This window comes from Amblyraja radiata, chromosome 21 (genome assembly GCF_010909765.2).
Source record: "Amblyraja radiata isolate CabotCenter1 chromosome 21, sAmbRad1.1.pri, whole genome shotgun sequence".
Classification (NCBI taxonomy): domain Eukaryota; kingdom Metazoa; phylum Chordata; class Chondrichthyes; order Rajiformes; family Rajidae; genus Amblyraja; species Amblyraja radiata.
The window spans coordinates 38,034,049-38,059,165 of NC_045976.1; the positions used below are offsets into that span (position 1 = coordinate 38,034,049).

At 47.3% G+C, this 25,117-nt stretch overlaps 1 long non-coding RNA gene across 1 annotated transcript in view; it reads left to right on the forward strand.

Moving 5' to 3' along the window:
- The window catches only part of LOC116985358, a 163,583-nt gene that overhangs the window by 608 nt on the left and 137,858 nt on the right, over positions 1-25,117 (forward strand). The gene's annotated exons all lie outside the window — the stretch shown is intronic.

Genomic DNA, 25,117 nt, shown 5'->3' on the forward strand with positions numbered 1-25,117 from the left:
TGTGTGTGTGTCTCTGTCTGTGTGTCTCTGTCTCTGTCTCTGTCTCTGTCTGCAGGGGTATGGAGAAGGGTCCATTCATTTTTGCAAGAGAGAGATGTGGTTGATTTTAATATAATTACAAGCCAGTTTGGCGTTACTTAAATGTTATGGATCTGAGTTTGCCCGTCAAGTGGCGGCATAATAACACAAAGAAAAAAAATCAAAGGTGACATTTCTTTCTGAAGGTTTCACATTCACGGCACAGATGTTGGGATGCGGCAAATGTTGATGGCTTGGGCTTTGGGGATAACTTGGACTCTCACCCAATGACGGACTTGAGAATGGTGACAATGAGCTGATCTTTGAGTTGAACGAGCCCTATATTCTGAGCCATAACTAAATTGCATCAAAGTCCCCCTACTCTCGTGAGGTTTCTTCAAGTCGGGTCAGATAAAAATATCGACTTGCCAAACTCTCTAAAAATAAGGCATGAAGCTGATGGATGGAAACTGGGATTTAATTACTGGGTTAGGAGGGAGGAACGCGAGACTGTTTCTGTTTCTCTCCAGAGTGATGTGGAAAAGAGTACTGGATTTCACCGGTTCAGTTTTGGGTCGAGATCTTGCTCGCATGCTTTTGTTTAGAGACACAACATGGAAACCACTCCTAGTCAAGTGGAGGCCAAGTCGATGGATTTTTTTTTTTAAGGCAGAGAGAGAGAGAGACATTCTTGATTAGTACGGGTGTCAAGGGTTATGGGGAGAAGGCAGGAGGATGGGGTTAGAAGTGAGAGATAGATCAGCCGAGATTGAATGGCGGAGTAGACTTAGAAACATAGAAAATAGGTGCAGGAGGAGGCTATTTGGCCCTTAGAGCCTGCACCCCCATTCATTGTGATCATGGCTGATCGTCCCCAATCAATAACCCGTGCCTGCCTTCTCCCCATATCCCTTGATTCCACTAGACCATGGAGCTCTCTCTCTCTCAAATCCATCCAATGATTTGACCTCCACTGCCCTCTGCGGCAGGGAATTCCACAAATTCACAACTCTCTGGGTGAAAATGTTTTTTCTCATCTCAGTCTTAAATGGCCTCCCCTTAATTCTAAGACTGTGGCCCCTGGTTCTGGACTCGCCCAACATTGGGAACATTTTTCCTGCATCTAGCTTGTCCAGTCCTTTTATAATTTTATATGTTTCTATAAGACCCCCTCATCCTTCTAAACTCCAGTGAATACAAGCCTAGTCTTGATGGGCCGAATGGCCTAATTCTGCTCCTATCCCTTAACTCTTCAAGTCCACACCGACCATTGTTCACAATAATTCCATGTTATCCCAAGTTCACATCCATTCCCTACACACTTGGGCCAATTTAGAGGCCCATTAACTTACAAACATGCACGTCTTTGGAGTGTGGGAGGAAACCGGAGCACCCGGAGGAAACCCAGGCGGTCACGGGGAGAACGTGCAAACTCCGCACAGACACCCAGAGGTCAGGAGGGAACCTGGGTTTCTGGAGCTGTGAGGCAGCAACTCTGCCGGCTGTGTCACTTTATTTTTTCCTTTCAGAAATATATGGGACGTGGGTTTGATCCTGATTAAGATGCCACGATCATGTCTGCTTCAACCATCACCCCGGCAACATGTACCAGGCACTCACCATCGTTGTAAATACAAAACATGCCCCACACATCTCCTTTAAGGGCCTGTCCCACTTGGCGGGTTTTTTCGGCGACTGCCGGGGTCATCGACTGACGTATCAGGGTCACAGAAAGATTTTGAACATTTCAAAATCCAGCGGCGACAACAAACTTGCGACACTTGAGGAAACGCCGAGCGTCAATACGTTGTCACGCCGCGACTTATTCGGTGACCTGATACACCGGTCAATGATGCCAACAGTCGCCGAAAAATATCGCCAAGTGGGACAGGCCCTTTATACTTTGCCCCTCTCACCTTAAAACTCTGCCCTCTAGCATTTTATGATGTCCTGTGTAAAAAATATTAAATACTTTTGAAACGCGTTCTAATTTTATTTCACAAAATCTGAACCGTCACCATGCGATTTAATTTGTCAACATTTAAAAAAGAAAATTGGGCACTTTCCTCCGAAAATGCAATATTTACAATAACCAGTTGCACAATGGTGCAGCGATGGGGACCCAGGTTCAATCCTGACTACGAGTGCTCTCTGTGCAGAGTTGGTACGTTTGTTCGTTGCCAATCGTGGAACTGGTTAACTGACTAGTGGATGAAGGGGCAAGGTTGGAGGGAAGGCAAGGGGAGTGTTTTTTAGTCGGGCAGCATCTCTGGAGAACATGGATGGGTGATTCTTTCCTTTGGGTCACGATCCTTAAGACTGATTGCAGGGGGCGGGGGGCGGGGGGTGGTGGGTGAAATCGGGTAGAAGAGAAAGCTTGCCTTCCCTACTCCCCCCCCCCCCCCCCCCCCCCCCCCCCCCCACTCTCCCCCCCACCCCTCTCCCCCCCCCTCTCTCTTCCAGTTTTCTTTCAACCCCCCCCCCCCCCAATCAGTCTGAAGAAGGGTCCTGACCCAAAACATCACCGATCCATGTCCTCCAGTAATGCTGCCCTGACCTAATCAGTTACTCCAACATTTTGTCTCTCCGTGGTAAACCAGCATCAGCAGTCCCTTGATCCACAGCCCGAGTTAATTGTTTGGCTGGCATCTTAGTTGTTGACCCTGCAATGTTTTGCTGCATTCGCTGTTCCTAATCTTTCCACCAACCCCTCTACATCTTGTTCAACACAGAAGATAATTTACATGGTGTGAATTCACTTTGGTGCTAATCCACGCGATCGTATTTCAGAAGCAGAACAGATTTTTTTCGTATTGTCATGCATTTTTATTATGTTTCATTCTACTTTCATTCAAAGCAAATGGAAGCAGTTTGTTTTTCAGCACCAGTTCCAAGTAGCAGGGCAAGGCATTCACAGTACACTTGGAATTGAAGGAAGGCAGCACGGCAATGTTTTGCTGCATTGGGGATTTTGGGATTTGAAACAAGAAAACAAGGTTGTTTTCCTCCTCCTCCTCACATGGTCCGTGGCTTGAACGTGAAAAATAGATTTCAAGCAGACTTCAATTCCGTCTGAACAAGGGTCTCGACCCGAAACGTCACCCGTTCCTTCTCTTCGGAGATGCTGTCTGCCCAGCTGAGTTACTCCAGCTTTTTGTGTCTATTTTCAGTTTAAACCAGTATCCACCCGCAGTTCCTCCCTGCACATTCAATTCTCCTGCGTCTGCTTTGGCTTGACGAACTAGCAGATCTGGAAGACAAAACTGACGCAATGCTTCTTTCATAGTCTTACAGCGTGGAAACGGGCCCTTCAGCCCAACTTGCCCAAACCGACCACCATGTCCCATCTACACTAGTCCCACCTGTCTGTGTTTGGCCCATATCCCTCTAAACCTATCTTATCCATGTACCTATCTAAATGTTACTTAAATGTTAAAAGTTTCAGCTTGAGGATTGGGGTACTATTCGTTACTGTACATTTTTGTGAACGGCTTCATTTAGTTTTGTGTAGCGATGCAGTCGGACAGGCCCTTCAGCCCTCTAAATCCATGTTGTCCCATTTCAGCATCCTATACACACTAGGGGCGATTTACACAAGCCAATTAACCTACACATCCTTGGAATTAGGAAGGAAACCGGGGCACCAGGAGAAAACCCACGCGGTCACAGGGAGAATGTACAAACGCCACATAGTCGGGATTGAACCCGGGTCTCTGGCACCATGAGGCAGCAATTCTACAGCTGCGCCACCATGCTGCCCCCTTAGTTGGAGATGAATTATTTATTTATTCATTATTGGTCAGGGTGGAATTGCCCCAAGTCCAGTTTGTAAGTCCCATTGTGCAGGAAGGAACTGCAGATGCTGGTTTGCACCGAAGATTGACACTCAAAGCTGGAGTAACTCAGCGGTTCAGGCAGCATCTCTGGGGAAAGGCAATGGGTGACGTTTTGGGTCGAGACCCTTCTTCAAACTCTTGTAGGTCCCATTCCCGGATTTGAGACTTCAATCTTAATTAATCCGATTAATTTACGGAGATGTCTGGGTCTGAAGAAGGGTCTCGACCCGAAACGTCACCCATTCCTTCTCTCCAAGACACTGCTTGTCCTGCTGAGTTACTCCAGCTTTTTGTGTCTTTCTTCAGCCAACCAGCATCTTCAGTTCCTTGTGTCAGAAAGAACTGCAAATGCTGGTTTGAATCGAAGGTAGACACAAAATGTTCTTTCCTACACACGAGGTCGGGAACGTCTAATCAATTTAAGGCACGACGGACTCTTAGACCTAAACGATCCTTGGGCAGTTTTGTGTGAGCCTTGGCTGCTCTTGTTTGCTTTTGCTCAGGAGAGGACTGCATGGTTGGTCCCCTGCCAAACCTCTGCTGTGTTACGCAGTGACTGCGGGAGGGAGCTAAGCTGCCCAGAGCAACGATCCGCTTGCACAAAACACAAACAAAGCGCTGGAAATGACCAGCGGGTCGGGCAGCACCTGTGGAGATGGCAACAAAGCTAATGATCTGAAAGTCAGTATGCAATGTGTCGCCCTTGTTAATCCGATGCTGGTGGTCTGTCGGTGAAGGCATCCGATCCAAATCTAAATTGCGTGTCATTCCTTCAGTGAGCTTTGAACTGGGATTAACGCATGGAAACGGTACAAAGTAGTCTCGCCCGAGGGCTGGTGTGAAGCAGTTTCGGCCCATGAAACCTGTTCTTCTGGGAGGGATTAATAAAAATTCCTCTCCATCCCTTCCTTTGCTCATGAAGGAGTGGTGCTGTTGACAGTGGCCGTTCGCCCACGGGCTGACGCAGGGATGTAGCAGCGGGCAGTAATTGATTTAAAGAGACGAGAGGAATGTATGTTGGCCTTTAATTGTAAGAGGGATGCAGGACAGGGCCCTTCCGCCAAACCTGCACTATATTCTGCCTAGATCTTTAATTTTATTATATGTTGGGGCGGTACAGTTGCATCCTCACAGCGCCAAAGACCCCAGGTTCGATCCTGACCGCAGGCGCTGTCTGCACGTTCTCCCTGTGACCGCGTGGGTTTTCTCCGGGTGCCCCGGTTTCCTCCCACACTCCAAAGACGTGCAGGTTTGTAGGTTCGTTGGCCTAGTGTGTTTGGGGTAGTATTTGGGTTGATCGCTGGCTGGCGTGGACCTAGTGGGCTGAGGGACCTGTTTCTGTGCTGTATCTCTGAAGTAAATTTTATAAGTAAAGTAAATACAATCCCATCTACACATGACTGCTCATCGTTTTATTTTTTAAAGTCCGCACCGACCAGCGATCCCTGCACCTTAACACAAGCCTACACACACCAGGGTCAATTTACATTTATACCAAGTATACAAACCCAAGCCAATTAACCCACAAACATGTATGTCTTTGGAGAGTGGGAGGAAACCAAAGATATTGGAGATAACCCACGCAGGTCATGAGGAGAACGTGCATACTCCGTACGGACAGCACCCGTAGTCGGGATTGAACCCCGGTCTCCAGCGCGCCACCGCCAACTCTTCCGCTGCGCCACCGTGCCGCACGTTTGTTTGAGTTAGCCCTGAGCTTCTCTTGGCCATCCAAGGAATAGACACCAAAGACCTGCCCCATCATTTCAGCAACCAAGGCTCGTAGAACAACCTGTGAAATGTCTTCAGTTTGGGGCGGTCATGGTAAATGTTAACACTGCTTGCTTGGTGAATTTCGTCCTTGTATTTAAAAAAAATAAGACTGCCCTTTCTAATCTTAACACGTCACGAACAGTGCCCAGAGCCAACATTTTAATGATCATTTTATGTAAGGTTTCCCATGTTTGTTTCTGTGTGTTGCTATGGGCACATGGAATTAATGACTTGGTTTGTGTATGGTGAGGCTGATGTGCGTGGGGGGGGGGGGGGGGGGGGGGAGAGCTCTAATTAAAGCTGAAGACCGAACAAGATCTTTGTTATATTTAGCTCTTCGCATGTGGCACCGGGGATATTAAATACAAGGAGTGACTTGAAGACCATACTTTGCAGAACTTTAACATAAATAATAATTTAACTTGAGGATTGATGGAGGAAAGGATCTGACTCGCCAATGGTTTTTCCAAAGATTCCTTGCCAACTACTTATAGTCTTAAGTCGTACAGTACATGAACGGGGCCCTTCGGCCCAACTTGGTCATGCCAACCAAGATGCCCCATCCACACTGTGTAGGAAAGAACTGCAGATGCTTGTTTAAATCAAATGTCGACATAAAATGCTGGAGTAACTCAGCGGGACAAGCAGCATCTCTGGAGAACGGGTCGAGACCCTTCTCCAAACTGATCAGGGGAATGACCCATCTACAGAAGTACCACCTGCCCGTGCTTGGTCCATATCCCATTTAAACCTTTCCTATCCATGTACCTGTCCAAATGTCTCATTATCTTTAGTGGTAGCGTCCAGGATCAGAGGGCATAGCCTTCAAATCAAAGGATGTACCTTTAGAATAGAGATGAGGAGGAATTTGTTTAGCCAGAGGGTGGTTATTCATTGCCACAGATGCCTGTGGGGACAGTTGTTCGGTATTTTAAGGCGGAGATTGTTAAGTTCTTGATTGATGCGGGTATCATTGTCACACGGGGAAAGCGGGAGAATTGTGTTGAGAGGAAAAATAGATCGGCCATGATCCAATGGTGGAGCAGACCTGAAGGGCCAAATGGCCCAATTTTCTGCTCCAATGTGATTTTGAAGTTATGAAATGTTATAGGATCTGCTTCAACCTCGTCTGGCAGCTTGTTCCATCTATCCACTGCCCGCTGAATGAAAAGGTTGCCCCCTGGCTTCCTATTAAATCTTTCCCCCTCTCCCCTGAAGCTTATGTCTTCTGTGTCTCTACAATCACAACTTTATTAAAAAAAAAAAAAAAATGTAGACAGGACAGGTTTAGAGGGATATGGGCCAAATGCAGGCAGGTGGGTCTAGTCTAGATGGGGCATGTTGGTCGGTGTGGTCTAGTTGGGCCTATTTCCACACTGCAAACTAACTCTCTGACCTTCTATATGTTTTTGTCTACCCTGCCCTCAATGAACTATGCACGGGCATTCTCGGATCTGTTTTTGTTGCCATTTTAAAATTGGTGGTGGCCCGTCAGTAACGACTATGTCGCGTTGTGCAGCCTCAATTCTGGTGCGTTCTGACACGGCTCACGAGTCGGAGGAGATGGCTGCACGAAAACCGGTGCGTGAGTGAGTTTAAGGTGGAGAAGCTGTCGCACAGCAACAACCCCACCCTCTCGGCCGCAGAGGTCGAGAGTCCAGTGGTGTGAAAAATCATCGCGGCTGGAGACTTCTTGGCTGCAGTGGATGGCCACGTCGTCTTAAGTGCTCTGACCGGCCCTTCATTCCACAGTGCGGTGCTGCCTTGCCCTTCCAGCTGTTGGTTCATAAAGATATCTCCCGTCTATGGTTCGCCAAAGCAGACTTCCCATGAAGGGTGAGCATGTCCCACAGGTTGAACTGGATTACATGGCACAAGTTGCAAGGCTATGCCTTGACCTGACAGTTTTAGAATTTTTTTAGAATTACAGAATTATAAAAATCTTTTGGAATGACACTTATTTGTATTGCCGATACCAAAATATACCACTTGCATTTTTAGCATTAAATGTAATCTTCCACTTAGTCACCCCATGCCATCAGCATGTCTGTATCACCTCGGGAGTCGGCTCCTCTCCTCTCAGTTTACCACCCCTCCCAACTGTTTGATCAGCTGTAAAGTTGGGAATGGTGCCCATGTCCGATCGCTTTGTGTATGAAGAGAAGCAGTGACCTGGTGACTTAACTCTGGAGATCGCGGCCATTTCAAATCTTTCTGCTTCCAACACTTCCCCCCCCCCCCCCCCCCTTGGCCGTCAGAGGTATCGCATCCCTTTTTCGTGCCCACCAATGTCACTGATCCTGACGTGGACGATGACTTCTCGCCCTTCCGGAGCTTTCTGCGCACGGTAAGTTTGCCGCTTTGCACAACTGCAAGGTTCCACAAGTTGTGCCGTTGTTTAGTTTGCTTTGGAGATACAGCCTGGATAACGGGCCCTTCAGTTCACGCCGAGTTCACGCCGACCAACGATCGTACACTAGTTCTATCCCACACTCCGTGCACTATTTACAGAAGCCAATTGACCTTCGAACCTGCACGTCTTTGGAATGTGGGAGGAAACCGGAGCACGTGGGGAAAACCCATGGTCACGGGGAGAACGTACAAACTCTTTGCCGATAAGCACCCACAGTCGGGATCAAAACCGGGTCTCTGGCGCTGTGAGGTGGCAACTTTTCCACTGCGCCATTGTGCCGGCCAAAACTAAACAGAATTGGAGCTGCCACTACGTATGATCTGTGCTTCTCTATCTGCGGATGCTGCCTGACATGGGGTCATTCTGTTTCTATAATAATTTTCACTTCAACACTGGAGATTATTTGTGTTCAGCTGCAGACGAAGGCTATTTCGAGCGTTGTTTGTTGAGTGAGAAAATGGCTGCTTGCACACCTTTTATTTTGTTCCATGGGAGAGAGCACAAGACCAGTTTACAAATTGCTGAGATCCTTTACAGGAGAAAGTGATAGAGGTTTATATTTGCACTGACTGAGTTGGGGCGCTGCCAGGAATAACACAATACTGATTTCAAATTCCCCCTGACTTGAACACCGGATTAACTATCTGTTTTTGTAGTATTTAGCGTTGGATCAGAAAATAAATCCACTCAGCCTCTCTAAATAAGCAGTGGTCTGATCCTCACTGCTCCAGTATTGGGGCCATGACCTGCCTTCTCCGTGGGGTGGAGTTGTGTGATCTGTTGCACATCCCAACATTAACTGGAGTGAAGCAACATCATGTCTGGTTGAGGGAAAGGAGGCAAAGGCGAGGCCAGGCGTCATATGGACAGCACCGTGGCGCAGCAGTAGAGTTGCTGCCTTCAAGCCCTGTCCCACTGTACGAGTTCATTCAAGAGCTCTCCCGAGTTAAAAAAATCACTCATGGTAAGCACGTAGCGGGTACGTCGGAGCTCGGGGATGTCTCTTAGCGGCTCGTAACGCTAACGGCAGGTACTTGGGAAGACTCGCTAACGGCAGGTACTCGGGAAGACTCGTGAAGATATTTCAACATGTTGAAAAATGTCCACAAGAGCCCCGAGTACTTACGAGCGGCCATTACCGTAAATCTCCGAGTTCGAATCTGGGCAAACTCGGGAGAGCTCTTTGAATGAACTCGTACAGTGGGACAGTGCTTTTACGGTGCCAGAGACCTGGGTTCGATCCCGACTGCGGGTGCTGCTTGTATGTTCCCCCTGTGACCGCGTGGGATTTCTCACTGTCCTCCTGTTTCCTCTCACACTCCAAAACTGTACTCACTTATAAGTTATTTGGTTTTGGTAAAAATAAATTGTGAATTGTCCCCAGAGTGTAGGATGGTGGCAGTGTCGCTGGTTGGCGCAGACTCTGGGCCGCAGGGCCTGTTTCCGCGCAGTCGTCTCTAAAATGTAGAGTGCACTGAAATAGTCGTGTGGTAAAACAACATCTACTGCCATCCCCTGAGAAGTGAACCTTGAGCAAGGATCTGTTGAAAACAACACCATGGCTCCGCGCGCAATAATCCGTGAGTGGGGCCCGTGCCACGGAGGTGCGGGCTGATTGGGTAGCATCTTGACATCCTGCGCTGGGATACATCGGACCAGAACATTGACATTGTCGAGGGAGCGCTGGCCGATGCTCCTGTGTTCAATAACGTGCAGGTCGCACCAGGGACTCTGTAATGATCTGCTTGTGGCTTTGTTGCTTGTTTGTGCACAATTAGCAATGGTCATAGGTTGCACCTGATGCGGACGGTTCGTTACTTGCGCCAAGTGCTGCAGCAGCTGCTGAGAACTCGCTGGCTGTCCTTCCGCCACCAAGCAAATGGCAGCAGTGTGGGAGGGGAATTGCTTCTAGTTTCCTCATGGATACCAGTTGGGATCTAAAATACAAGGTGGCCATTATTTGTGGCGCCCACAGCAGGGGAGAAATGTCTCCACGTTCTTATACCCGTTACAAAAGGAGTCGACCAATGAACTCAATGTAACTTTGCTTTAGGCTTTAGAGGTAGAGTGCGGAAACAGGTACAGGCCCACCGAGTCTGCCCGTACACTAACGCTATCCCACGTGCCAGGGACAATTTACAAATGATTGAAGCCAATTAATGTACAAACTTGTGTGTCGAGTGTGGGAAGAAACTGGAGAAATCCCACTCGGGTCAACGGGAGAACGTGCGAACTCCACCCAGGCAGCACCCGTAGTCAGGATCGAACCCTGGTCTCTGGCGCTGTAAGGTGGCACCTCTACCATTATGCCACTGAGCTGCCCTAAAATCCCACTCAAATTGACACAAAATCCCACTGTGTCTGGTAAAGGAATTGAAACACTGGGATGATTTGCCTGAAAGTGGCATGAATTATGAAGTAAAATCTGACTAAATAATTGTATTTCTGGTTGCATGCCTTTTTTATCATTGAAGGAAAAATGTGTCCCATTTTCATTCCGTTGTTGTTGCTGCCTGTGTCTCGGACTATTCCAGCGGACTGAATTTTATCAGCTTAATTAAACTCTGGGATTTGAACGGAAGCACTGTGCACCTCGGTGAAAGGGTTATGCGTGTTTTAATGAGAGGCTGAAAGATATCTGCAGCAGCGGGCTTGAAGTTAATCCTGTCAGGTTCTTGCTGACCACATCCCCGTACAGCAAGCGTTTGCCTTGAACTGTATCGGCTGAAGCCGGCCGCCTTTGACGTTATCTCCATTTGCGCAACTTCTGTAACTTCTGAACCGTGCAAATGTGAAGGAAGGTCTTGAAACTCGTGTTTTATCTTTCCGCTGACTGCATAGCACGCAACAAAAGCTTTTCACTGCACCTCGGTGCACGTGAGAATAAACTAAACTACGCTATTGTCCAATTAGACAATTGTTAGCAAGAAAGATTCAGCAAACTTGCTGCTTTCTTCCTTGGGATGGAGTTTGCCTTTGGAGATGAGTAGAAAGTGCTGCATGCAACGCAAAATCAACTTCACTGGAATTTGGGCCCAATGTCGGTAAATGGGACTAGCTTGGATATCATGGGTAGTACAGATAAGTAGGGCCAAAGGGCCTGTTTCCATACTCCATGGCTGTGACTCCATGACTATGACTATCTCTTCAAGGGACAAGAACTATTTACTGAAATTTCACACTTAAGGGCCTGCCCCACTAGGTTTTTTTTTTAGGCGACTGTCATAGTCAGAGCAGGTTGCCGAAAAACCGGCGACTGAACTAATGGGCCTGTCCAACTTAGGCGATTTTTTTAGGCGTATGCCGGTGACTACGACTATGGAATTCACCGAAGTCAGCACTGACAGCAACGTACATCTCTTAGGGACAACCTACGCCATCCTGGCGACAGCCCACAACAGCACCTACGTCAGGAGAAGATGAGCTATGACAAGCCCACGGTCGCCGACTGTTGCCGAAACGTTTTGAACATTTCAAAATCCAGCGGCGACCAGAAAAACGCCGCGACTCTTTGGGCGACTGAGGAGACGACTCACGACCATACAGGCGACACCCCGGCGACCATGTGGCAACAGCTGCCTAAAGAATCGTCCATGTGGGACAGGGCCTTTAGTCTTGTACCTCAGAGACCCCTGCTTGCATTTCCAGGGCATCTTCCACCTGTCTCAAAATGCCTTGAAGCCAGCTTGATGTTGTTCAATCTTAGACACTGTCGACAGATATTTGTGTTCAGAGCTCCGAAAAGATAATACGAGATAATCCAAAGCTAAAATATGTGGATGATGCACAAACTAAAAAGACCTTGCAAATACTGAACAATTCAGGCAGCATGTTTGCAGAAATAAACTTAATGTTTTGGGAGGTGGAGACAAAATGCCGGAGTTACTCACCGGAACAGGCAGCATCTGTGGACGGAAGGAATGGGTGGTGTTTCGGGTCGACACCCTTCTTCACACTGAGAGTCGGGGGAGAGGGAGATACAGAGATAAGGAAGTGTGAGACTGAGAGATCAAAGGGGATGTCTCAATAGAAAATAGGTGCAGGAGGAGGCCATTCGGCCCTTCGAGCCAGCACCGTCATTCATTGTGATCTTGGTTGATCGTCCCCAGTCAGTGCCCCGTTCCTGCCTTCTCCCCATATCCCTTGACTCCACTAGCCCCTAGAGCTCTATCTAACTCTCTCTTAAATCCATCCAGTGACTTGGCCTCCACTGCCCTCTGTGGCAGGGAATTCCATAAATTCACAACTCTCTGGGTGAAAAAGTTTTTTCTCACCTCAGTCTTAAATTACCTTCCCTTTATTCTAAGACTTTGGCCCCTGGTTCTGGACTCGCCCAACATTGGGACATGCAGATGAAGGAAAATGTAGAATCGATCATTGTTAGTGAGGAGAAGTTGACAACGAAGCATACAGAGGCAAAACGTAATCAAGGGGACAGTCAGTCTGGTCGGAGAACTAGGAAGGGGGAGGGATGGAGAGAGAGGGAATGCAAGGGTTACTTGAAGTTAGAGGTCAATATTCATACCACTGGGGTGTAAGCTGCTCAAGCGAAATGAGGTGCTGTTTATTCACCTTCAGAACTAGAAAAAGCCAGGAAAGTATGTTTTTAATTTTTGACTTTAGAGATACAGAGTGGAAACAGACCTTTCAGCCCATCGAGCCCGTGCTGACCAGCGATCACCCCAGCGTACGCTAACACAATCCCACATTCCAGGGACACTTCACAGAAGTCGATTAACTTACAAACCTGCACATCTCGATACAGACAGCCACCCGTAGTCGGGATCGAACCTGGGTCGTTGGCGCTGTGAGGCAGCAACTCTACCGCTGCGCCGCCGTGCCACACAAAGTTTGTTTTGCATTGTAGGGGACTCCTGTTTTCCTATCTCCAAAGATCCTGTTCGACTTGCGAAGTATAATACTCCGTTTTCGGGGGCAGCAATAAAAGCCGAAGCCATCCACTGAATGAGAAATAAAAATAAGACCTGATCTGCCGTGCATTGGTCAGAGTGACACAGCGCTCTAAATCAGTGAATCAACAGCATCCACTGATATAAAAAAAGATGACCAGAAGGAATTTCTCAGTTCCGAAGGGCCGGATTCTGCACTGTTATCTAAATCTAAATTGCTCTCTTAAGATGTGTTCCTCCTTTTATAAGGAGATAAGGGGGAAATCCTTTAAAACCGAGATGAGAAGAACTTTTTTCACACAGAGAGTGGTGAATCTCTGGAACTCGCTGCCACAGAGGGTAGTCGAGGCCAGTTCATTGGCTATATTTAAGAGGGAGTTAGATGTGGTCCTTGTGGCTAAGGGGATCAGAGGGTATGGAGAGAAGGCAGGTACGGGATACTGAGTTGGATGATCAGCCATGATCATATTGAATGGCGGTGCAGGCTCGAAGGGCCGAATGGCCTACTCCTGCACCTAATTTCTATGTTTGGACTGTTTGTGGTTCTTCCTCTTCGCGACCTTGTCCCTTCTGATTTTAGTTAGTTTTCCCCCTTGTGCGCTTCATGTGGAAATTAGTGGGTGGCGAGTTCAGAAAGGAAAGTATCTTTCTTCAACAACATGAAGGCTCAGACGTGTTACTGCTCACCATGAGATGGCATCCTCTCTTTCCATTTTGGCTCATTACGTTGCCGACTACTTGACTGCATTGGGTGAACACATTCACGGATGTTGAACTGTCTTTCCCCAATGGATTGCCGGACATCTAAATCGCAGAGGGTATGGAAACTGAAGACGAGCTTGCATTTGAGATCAGCCATAGAAACATAGAAAATAGGTGCAGGAGTAGGCCATTCGGCCCTTCGAGCCTGCACCGCCATTCAATATGATCATGGCTGATCATCCAACTCAGTTTCCCGTACCTGCCTTCTCTCCATACCCCATGATCCCCCTAGCCACAAGGGCCACATCTAACTCCCTCTTAAATATAGCCAATGAACTGGCCTCAACTACATTCTGTGGCAGAGAATTCCAGAGATTCACCACTCTCTGTGAAAAATGTTTTTCTCATCTCGGTCCTAAAAGACTTCCCCCTTATCCTTAAACTGTGACCATGATCACATTGAATGGCGGTGCTGGCTTGAAGGGCCACATGGCCTACTCCTGCACCTATTGTCTACTGTCTATTGAGATGCAGGTGCGGGATTAGAAACAGCCTCTGCAAATGGAGCAGCCCACAGTGGGAGGTTCAGTCATGAAACTCCACTTCAATCTCTCGTCAAACAGCTGTCTGTTCTGTGGCCTTTGTGTTGGCCCCAGTAGCTTCATATGTCTACCCAGTAACGCACATCTTGGAACGGGTGGCAAAGGCCTTTGAAGTATTGGCAATGAACGTTGATGCCGTTTCAGAGTTGTGCTTTCTGTGTCTGGTATTTATTGGTGAGGTGGGGAATTTTAAACCTGTCTGCTCTCTTTATTGCTGACATACAGCCATTAATCAGTTTTTTTTGTTAAACTTCCCAGTCTGAGATGGGATATATTACAGCTCCTGACTGTTTCATTTTGTCTGGCGTTTCAGATTAACAATCGGCGGTCCTGACAGAACAAACTGCGAGCAAAATGGTTTCCTTCCCCATTTTGAAAACCTTCCCCAGTTTTAACGTGCTCCTGTTTTGAAAGATTTGGTCTGAAGAAGGTTCCCGTCCTGAAATGTCACCTGTCCATGTTCTTCAGGGATGCTGCCTGACCTGTTGAATTACTCCAGCTCTTTGTGGCCTTTTGTGTTTTAATAGGATTTTGATTGTTGGTAGAACCTGAGTTAGAGATGTTGCCCTCAATTACTAGTCTTTCCTATATTAAGGCCAAACTTGAGCTGGTTCTACTGAGATAAGCTTGGTGTCTCACCTTCCCATAGTCATGTGCCTGACATGATGGTGAGGTGCGGGGGTAGGGGGGGGATGCAGTGGCAGAATTACTGCCTTACAGCACCGGAGACCCGGGTTCAATCCTGACTCCGGGTGCTGTCTGTACGGAGTTTATACATGAGTTTGGAGGAACCCTTCTCTCTCAGCACCAAGGTTTAATTTAATTTAACTAGAATCTGAGGGGTAACGTTTTTACACAAAGGGTGGTGGGTGTATGGAACAAGCTGCCAGAGGAGGCAGGGACTATCGCAACGTTTATATTAAAAAAAAACTAAAAAGTTTAGACAGGTACATGGATAGGACTGGCTTGGAGGGATACGGCCAAACGCAGGCAGGTGGGACTAGTGTAGATGGGACAAGTTGGCCGGTGTGGATAAGTTGGGCTGAAGGGCCTGTTTCCATGCTGTACGACTCTGCCTCCATTGTTGCTAAGGTACAGTGTGGTCTGTATGTTGAACTGTAGGAAGTGCTTCCATTATTGTTGGGAGCTAGCCGCCGGCACTGTATGTGGGCCTGTCTGTTCTGCTTATCTCCTGACGTCCATCATTCCTGATCCCTTCTGTTGTTGCACTCAGCACGGCAGCCGAGGTCCAGGAAATTAGTAACCAGAGGAGCGGCTGTCAGATGTTATTCAGGAAAGATTTTCTAAGTGAATCATGCCTGGGCAATGGCAGCTCAGCATGATGCTGGTGGCCCACCCAGAGTCTGGTTGTTTTCCTTTGGAACCGTCTCAAATGGATTGAACGCATTGCAATTCATGCGGAAAATTGCTAAGGCCTCCGTTAAATAGTTGGCCGTTGTTAGACTGCTCTAGCACAGTGATTGCGAGAGGGATGGGATCTCTGTCGTGAACATGCAGTAAAAAGGATGGCGTTCGAATGACTGTGTTCTCGGGCGGCACGGTGGCGCAGCGGCGGAGTTGCTGCCTCACAGCGCCAGAGACCCGGCTTCCATCCTCTCCACGGGTGCTGTCTGTGCGGAGTTTGTACGTTCTCCCCGTGACTGCCGTGGGATTTCTCCATGTGTTCCAGTTACCTCCCACCGAAAGACGTACAGGTCTGTAGGTTAATTAGTCTCTATGAATTGTCCCGTCCCTAGTGTAGAATGGAAGTAGTAGGATAGGATCAGTGTACGCGGTGAACAATGGTTGGCGTGGATTCGGTGGGCTGAAGGAGACTGTTTCCACACTGGTTCTCTAAACCCTGGGGCAAATCTCTGTACTCATGTTTGGGGCGGGGGGAAGAGAGTGACATTCAAAGCCTCAGCTGCAAGAGATGCACTGAGTGCAGGTAGTGCTGACTGAGGATGAAGTCCCTTTCGTGGGCTGGACATTATGTTGCGAAGAACATGTTTTGCGGTGTTGGTACGCACAGCCGTTCAACAACTTATGTTGGCGGAGTTCAATGCATGCATGCAATCTTGGCCACTGTGCATTCTGAACCTCTCCTGCACCTGCATGGAAAATAAGCAACACTTTGTGACAGGATATTTAGTTTGGCCTGAGTGAGAAAAATCTCTGCTTTCAATTCCCTGCAACAGAATTGTATGAGTGGAATTTTTATTTCACCTCCAAATCAGTGTAAGATTTTTGCCTTAGCCCGCGACTTAACTATTAATAAATGTAATGACGATAAAATAACAAAATTTAATTTGAGTTAATAAAATAAGTTAATAATTAATAAAATTAAGTTACTAAAATGATTCCCAGAAATTTAATTACAGGTTAGGACCTTTGGTTTATTCAGTCTTATTTTCCCCTGGCCATTTGCCGCTTGCCATCCATCATGCTGCCATTTGGACAGGTACACTCATCGGAAATGTGGATATGTGCCAAACCTGGGCAAATCGAGTCATGATCACAGTGGTGGAGCACGGAAACAGGCCCAACTTGCCCACGCCGACGAACATGCCCCATCTATACTAGTCCCACTGCCTGCTTATGGCCCCATATCACTCTAAGTCTACTAAGCCTCTAAAACAAGTTTGAAACAAGTTTATTCATGGATAACCCCTTGAGATGGACAGTCATCTCGTTTTCGAGGGGGTCCAACATAGAACATACAGCACAAGACATAACATACATAGAGGCTCTCATTGACCCACCTACCCACACACCAATCCCATAACCCCTCCATCCCCACTTGTTATAGTTTATAACAATTGTTAATTGGCTTTACATATCCAATAATAATAATAGTTGTGTTACAGCATAATGTTGATGCATAATACCATATACCACCTATCATACATCGTACGTTAATACATACTATCAACATTATTACATGATATATTATTTCATGATATTGTGACATAATACAGTATAAGACCTTGTTACACTATGCAATACAATAATACATAAGTGTAATGGCCATGCATATACAATAGTTATGCCAAATGATCACACACAGAGCAAGCTAGATAAAGGAGCTCGAAGACTCTAATACTAGAAACAGGTACATGGTTTTATAAGGAAGGGTAAAAGTGTATTTAAACTATCCTTTCTATGATTGAACTAGCTTAGATGGGGCATCTTAGTCCGTGTGAACCAGTTGGGCTGAAGGTCCTCTTTCCGTGTCTGACTCTGACTCTGAGGGGGTGATGAATGTGGTGCCTATGTTGTTCCCCTTGATCCACGCATGACGAGGGTAAATTTCAGCAATATTGGCTGGGGATGTTTGTTCTAATAAAACACAAACAAAGCCGTTTTTAAAACCCGCTGAGGTGGGCTATCTGCAAACAATCAAGTGGTTTCAGCAAATGCTTGAAGCTGCCTTCCTGTTCTGTGAAATGTAGTGCTGGGTAAATCTTAACCCAGTCGCTTCCTTGTTGGGGAACACGTGGCCTAGGGAGGCAGTGGGCTAAAGAGCAGCCAGATGGCAGTGTGTCCCAACGTCGGCAGCCTGCCTCTCGTTCCTGCCACAGTTAAATGGCTTGATGTTCCCCCTCCTGCGTTTGGTGTTCGGAGCAGTGCCGAGATGCGTCTGTCCCCGCCATCTGTCAGCTTTACCGACACAGTGAAGCTGTGTGAGGGGCTGGCACTGGCAGCCGTGGCTGTCGTCCGTGTAATCTAACGCCCCAAAATTCAGCCCGACTCCTGTACCTCAACCCCGCGCACCCGTTGATGGGTAACTAATGCCCTTTCCCAGACCAGCAACTCGGTTATTATGGCCACTCAACACAACATATCAAACCAGCTCAAGATACTTAGCTTAGAGATTCAGCGTGGAAACAGGTCCATGGAGTCCGTGCTGAACAACAATTACCCACCCACTAGGCTTATGTTATCCCACTTTCGCATGGTGCACACTGGGCAATTGACCAAAGCCAATTAACCTACAAACCTGTACATCTTTGGAGTGTGGGAGGAAACCGGAGAAAGCTCGTGCGGAAACAGGCCCTTTGGCCCACCAGGTACACACCGACAAGTGATCCCTGCATGCGAGCATTACCCTGCACATTAGGGACTATCGCCAATTCACCTCCAAACCTGTACGTCTTTGGAGTGTGGGAGGAAACCTGCGAAACCCACGCGACCATCACAGGGAGAGGGTACAAACTCAGTGCTGACAGCACCCGTAGTCAGGATCGAACCCGGGTCTCTCGCGCTGTGAGGCAGCAACTCTACTGCTGAATTTTTTTTCATTGGCTCACTGAATTTATTTTGGTTTAAAACAATGCCCGATGAAAACAAATTTGTTACAGCTGCAATCCAAAGGTTTTGTTGAGAGGAATGTCGTGTCCCATGATGTTTGTGTTTTTTTGGAGCCTTTGGAGCCATCGGTGGCTGAGTGGAATGACTGGCGGGCACCTTCAGCGTGTCCTGCCGTGACCTGCTGAGTTACTCCAGCACTTTGTGTCCTTTCATGACTGGAGTTGACTGATTACTGTACTGCAGCTGTGGCCTGCCCCACATGCGGATACCATTTACCCTATCAAACCCATGGGTATTTTAAGGGCCTCCATTATGCCAATCTGAGTCACTATGTCCACTGGAGTAAAGGCCCCTCAGCTTGTTCATTCCTTGCTGATAGTTGATTGTCCTCGAGCAAAAAGGGGTAAATGTTGATCTAGACACTATTGATGTGCCGCATTTTCTGCCGAGCCCTCATTGTCCTCCACTAGACTGTACTGCAATGATATGATGTTCTGGTTGCAATTACCCAAGCATTTGAATTCATCTCTGTCTCTGCCTTGTGTTCCACCATTTTATTTTCCCCATGGACATCTAATTGAGGTGCGAGGGACAAATTAATGATTAAATTCATTATGTGATAGGAGTAGAATTAGGCCATTCGGCCCATCAAGTCTACTCTGACATTCAATCATGGCTGATCTATCTCTCCCTCCTTACCCCATTCTCCTGCCTTCTCCCCATAACCTCTGACACCAGTTCTAATCAAGAATCTATCTCTGCCGTAAACATATCCACTGACTTGGCCTCCACGGCTTTCAGTGGCAAAGAATTCCACAGATTCACCACCCTCTGACTAAAGACATTCCTTCTCATCTCCTTCCTAAAAGAATGTCCTTTAATTCTGAGGCTCTGACCTCTAGTCCTAGACTCTCCCACTAGTGGAAACATCCTCTGCTCATCCACTCTATCCTGTCTGAAGAAGGGTCTCGATCTGAAACATCACCCATTCCTCCTTTCCAGAGAGGCTGCGTATCCCGCTGAGTTACTCCAGCATTTTGTCTATCCCCATTCTATCCAAGCCTTTCACTATTCTAGTGTTTCAGCGATAGCTGGTTCCGATCCAAGTCGAAACAGATATTGTTGAGAAACTTGTTTTTACTCTGGAGTCTTAGACAATAGGTGCAGGAGTAGGCCATTCGGCCCTTTGAGCCGACACCGCCATTCACTGTGATCATGGCTGATTATCCGCAATCAGTACCCCGTTCCTGCCTTCCCCCCCATATCCCTTCACTCCTCTATCTTTAAGAGATCTATCTGACTCTCTTGAATGTCTCCAGAGAATTGTCCTCCACTGCCTTCTGAGGCAGAGAATTCCACAGATTCACAACTCTGTGCGGGGGAAAAAAAAATTCCCTCATCCCTGTTCTAAATGGCTAACCCCTTATTCTTAAACTGTGGCCCCTGATTCTGGACTCTCCCAACATCGGGAACATGTTTCCTGCCTCTAGCGCGTCCAAACCCATAATAATCTTACATGTTTCAATAAGATATCCTCTCATCCTTCTAAATTCCAGAGTATACAAGCCCAGCCGCTCCATTCTTTCAACATATGATAGTGCCACCATCCCGGGAATTAACCTCGTGAACCTACGCTGCACTCCCTCAACAGCTAGAATGTTTTTCTCCCTCTCATGGGAAACCATCCATTGCCATTACAGACCCAACTGTTTGCTTCAAATCATGATCCAGGAGAAACAAAATTGGTTTTTGTTGTGGGGCTATATTTAGGTTGATGTAATAAAATACCAACACAAGATCACAAGCCCTTCTTAATCACGAACCTTTGTCAATCTCCACTCGTCAATACCCAATGTATTGCCCTCCACAGCCATCAGTGGCAATTAATTCCACAGATTAACCACCCTCGGGCTAAAGAAATTCCTCCTCATCTCCATTTTTGTTAGTGCATCCTTTAATTCTGTGCCCTCTGGTTCTGGACTCTCCCATTACTGGGAACATCCTCTCCACGCCCACTTGATCCAGGCCTCTCATTATCCGACAGGCTTCAATGAGGTACCTCTTTCCTGCCCCCCCCCCCCCCCCCCCAAAAGGAACAGTGTACTGATTTTAGATTTCAAGAAGGAACTGCAAATGCTGGAAAATCGAAGGTACACAAAAATGCTGGAGAAACTCAGCGGGTGCAGCAGCAACTATGGAGCGAAGGAAATAGGCAATGTTTCGGGCCGAAACGTTGCCTATTTCCTTCGCTCCATAGATGCTGCTGCACCCGCTGAGTTTCTCCAGCATTTTTGTGTACCTACTGATTTTAGATTATCAGCCATGATCATATTGAATGGCGGTGCTGGATTGAAGAGCCGAATGGCCTAATTCTATGTTTCTGAACTCCAGCGAGTAAAGGCCGTCAAAGGCTCCTCACACATTAGCCCAGGCATCGTTCTCGATGGCTTCTGCTGGACCCTCTCCATCTCCATCGCATCTCTCAGACATGAGACCCACAATTGCTCACAATACCTTCTCCCGTACCATAACGTTCAAGCACTTTTTTTCTCGCCCTCCCCTAATCCTCCCCGGATAATAATTCGCTAACCGTGACCAAGGAATACCTTGTGTTTTCAGTGAACGACAGGTGGAGTCTGTGTTCCTTTGGACAATGGCCCTTTATGCATGTGTGCTCTGACTCGTCCCTCTTTTAGATAAAGGCCTTCTGTTCTTTCCCTTCTTATATTCAGCCTAATTATATTTCTTCAGGAAGCCTTTGTGTCTAGCATGATGACTCAAGTCGGCACACCTGTGCAGAAGCAATTAATACACGGAGGCATGGTTTTAATTATTTTTGGATGAACATTAAAGCAATGAGGGGAAAAATGATAGAGAAATGCCTTTGTGCTTGAACTGTCGATCCCTTACAGAGCAAGCACAATGGTATGTGGGAACGAAGGCCTGCTCCAACCACTCCCTTCATGTCTTCCCAGTTCAATTTTGGGTCATTTTTGTGTTTAAAAAGGGGCTTCCAGTGGAAACCAGTCTGAGTCAGATACACAAGAAACCAAGGAGTCTGGGTCGGGTGTTTTGGGTATCGATTTCCACTATAAGAAGTGTCCCTCAAAGTTCTACTGAAAATGACAATGAAAAACACAAATTACTTGTGCTGTAACTCCTAGCTCAACTAAGAAGCCCAAAGCCAAAGTATTACTTAACTATCTAACTGAATATACCAACTTATGTGAAGAAAATTATTAACTCTGTATGCAAAAAAAAACAACTACCTGTACATATATTATGTTTAAGAAGGAACTGCAGATGCTGGAAAATCGAAGGTAGACAAAAATGCTGGAGAAACTCAGCGGGTGAGGCAGCATCTCTGGGGCGAAGGAAATGGGCACCTGCACCTCCTCCAACCTCATCTGTTGCATCCGTTGCTCTAGGTGTCAGCTGCTCTACATCGGTGAGACCAAGCATAGGCCCAACACCTCCGCTCGGTTTGCAATAACCAACCTGATCTCCCGGTGGCTCAGCACCTCAACTCCCCCTTCCATTCCGAATCCGACCTTTCTGACTTGGGCTAGAGTGAGGACCACCGCAAATTGGAGGAGCAGCACCTCATATTTCGCTCGTGCAGTCTGCACCCCAGCGGTTTGAACATTGACTTCTCTAATTTCAGGTAGTCCCTACTTTCTCCTCCCCTTCTCAGCTCTCCCTCAGCCCACTGGCTCCTCTTCCTTTCTTCTTCCTACCTGCCCCCAGCCTCACATCTGTCTGAAGAAGGGCCTCGACCCGAAACATTGCCTATTTCCATCACTCCATAGATGCTGTGACATCTGCTGGTCTCTTATTGAGTTCGGCCTTCGACACCTCGAGAAGACTCAACAAGTGGTTCTTGCGTCCCAGAACAACCTCCCTCAATAAAAACGGATTAATTAGCAATCAGTTTACATTAGTTTATCATTGTCAGGTGTGAAATGCACAGTGCATTGTGAAAAGTTTTTGTTGCATGCTATCCAGTCAGCAGAAAGACTATACATGATTAAAATCAAGCCATGCACTAGGTACAAATGCAGGATAAAAGGTATGATATTTAGTGCAAGATGAAGTCTGATTATAAGTCTCCAATGAGGCAAAAGGGAGGTCAGGGCCGTTCTCTGGATACTTTCAAGAGAGAGTTAGATAGGGCTCTTAAAGATAGCGGGGTCAAGGGATATGGGGAGAAGGCAGGAACAGGGTACTGATTGTGGATGATTAGCCATGATCACATTGCTGGCTCGAAGGGCCAAATGGCCTACTCCTGCGTCTATTGTCTATTAACTTTCTCCCACTGCATGAGTGCAGCACAACGGTGCCTCAAGAAAAGCGGGTGAATGCGGTGTGTCTGAACTAAAACTAAATATTTAACACGTGTGGACGGTGTTCCATTGAACCAGCCTTGATCAAAGGCATAAGGTAGACAAAAATGCTGGAGAAACTCAGCGGGTGCAGCAGCATCTAGGGAGCGAAGGAAATGGGCGTACACAAAAATCAAAGGCATGATTCTTTCATTGATGCCCACCCGCTGAACCACCGTGCCGCGGACCAGAGCCCGCCCGGTAGGCCCGACAACCCCACAGGCCTGACGGCAAAACTGGCCTGGGCTGAATGGAGCCTCGTGGGCAGTGGTGAAGGTGGGGGTGGGGGTGGGGCCTCCCAGCGTTGGCGAAGCCTCGCGGGCCGATCCACGGTCGGCGGTCGATCAGAGCATGGAACCCGTGTTTGGGGGGGGGGGGGGAGAGAAGAACAGTGGGGGGGGGCTGCCGGGAGAGGGGGAGAACGAAGGAGGAGCCGGCCTACTTTGTAAATTTGGCAGCACCGTAGGTGGCCGCTCTTTGCATAGTACCTTGGGTAAGCAAGCAAAGAATTTTACTGTGCCTTGTCACAGGTGACAATAAAGTAGTCCATTACATTCGGTCTTTTATAGTTTTAATTATTGTCCAATACAGTCAGTGTGCATGATGGCTGTTGAATTCACCAGTTTCCATGAGTCGGCAAAGTATGTAGGTATAAAAACGACTCAATTTGTGTAAGCTGTATAATTTGTATAATAGTATAAAGCTGTTTGATGTGAATTCCCTGGTGTACAAGGGGCCTGAACATTAAGCAGTTCCAATGAATTAATTAAATTGGCTCTTTCCCCTGTTTTAAAGCAGCTCGTTTTCTTTAATTGGGGCTGGATTTGTTTTTATTGTGATCAGAAACTGAGCTGTTCTGAATAATTCATAATCATACTGTTGCTGCAATTTTCTGCTGACTTAACAATTAATGTTTGTGGCTATTTGCAATTTTTCTGAAGCCATTGGGATAAACCCATCTTTAGGACATTAGCAGGACTTTGTCCAATGGATGGAAATCTCCCTTGGTTAACGGTGGAGCAGTGGTAGAGTTGCTGCCTCACAGAGCCAGAGACCCCGGTTCGATCCTGACTACGGGTGCTGTCTGTACGGAGTTTGTACGTTCTTCCCGTGACCCGCGTGGAGTTTCTCTGGTTGCTCCAATTTCCTCCAAAGACATACAGGATTGTAGGTTCATTGGCTTCGGTAGAAATTGTGAATTGTCCTTGGTGTGTGTCGGATAGAGTTGGTGTAATGGGTGATAATGGACTCGGTGGGCCGAAGGGTCTGTTTCTGTGCTGTCTCTCAAGTCTAAACAAGGTAGTAAAATGCTTGGGTAATCTCTAATGTTTTCCTGTGTGTAAAATGATGACTACAAAATTTGGATTTTTACATGAAATTTGGCTCGAATAGTTCCTCTATCATAAAAGCAAGTTGTATATAGTAGGCCCCCCCTTGGTCATGATTGACCATGGGTGATGCATCCTGGTCGGATGCAAGCCTGGGCGATGTCATATGGAGGACAGGCTGTTGCCCATGCAGCACGTCCCCCCTCTCCACATTGGTGATCGATCCAAAGGAACAGCAGGGCCGTTACAGTTTGCCAGAGCGAGGTTGTAGACAACGACGAACTGCTTTCGGGGCTCCGACCGGATTTTCTTGAGGTTTACTCCTGGAGCCTTTTCCATGACTGGATACGGCCACAAGGCAGTGGAGGTTTTAAGTCAGAGTTTTCCCTCTCCTAGATGGACTGCCTTCCCAGGCTGACGAGCCCCATCTGCCCGAGACTCGTGGGGGCGGGAGCGTCTACCTTCCCGTGCAGGTCTATAGCACCTGCCTACTGCCATATATAAAATTTGGGGAAAAGGTAAATCCTGGTATTCCTCAACAGTGCAAGCAGAAACTTTGGCGAGGTGAAATGGCAGATGGGTGACTGCAGTTAAGAGTTTGAGACAATTGACTTTCTTTTATGAGCTTGGTGAATAAGTTAAGGAAAGATGTGTCAGTGGAAACCAAGGTTCGTACTTTATCAGAAGCACAAAAGGAAACATAAGCGAACGAGATTGAGCAAGGTAAAAATGAATAGCAATTCCATCAGAGAGGAGCAGAGCTGCAAAGTTGGGGTTTACTTTCAGAAATGCTGCCTGGAAACGGGCCCTGTGGCCCATGGAGTCCGCATATAAACACCCCC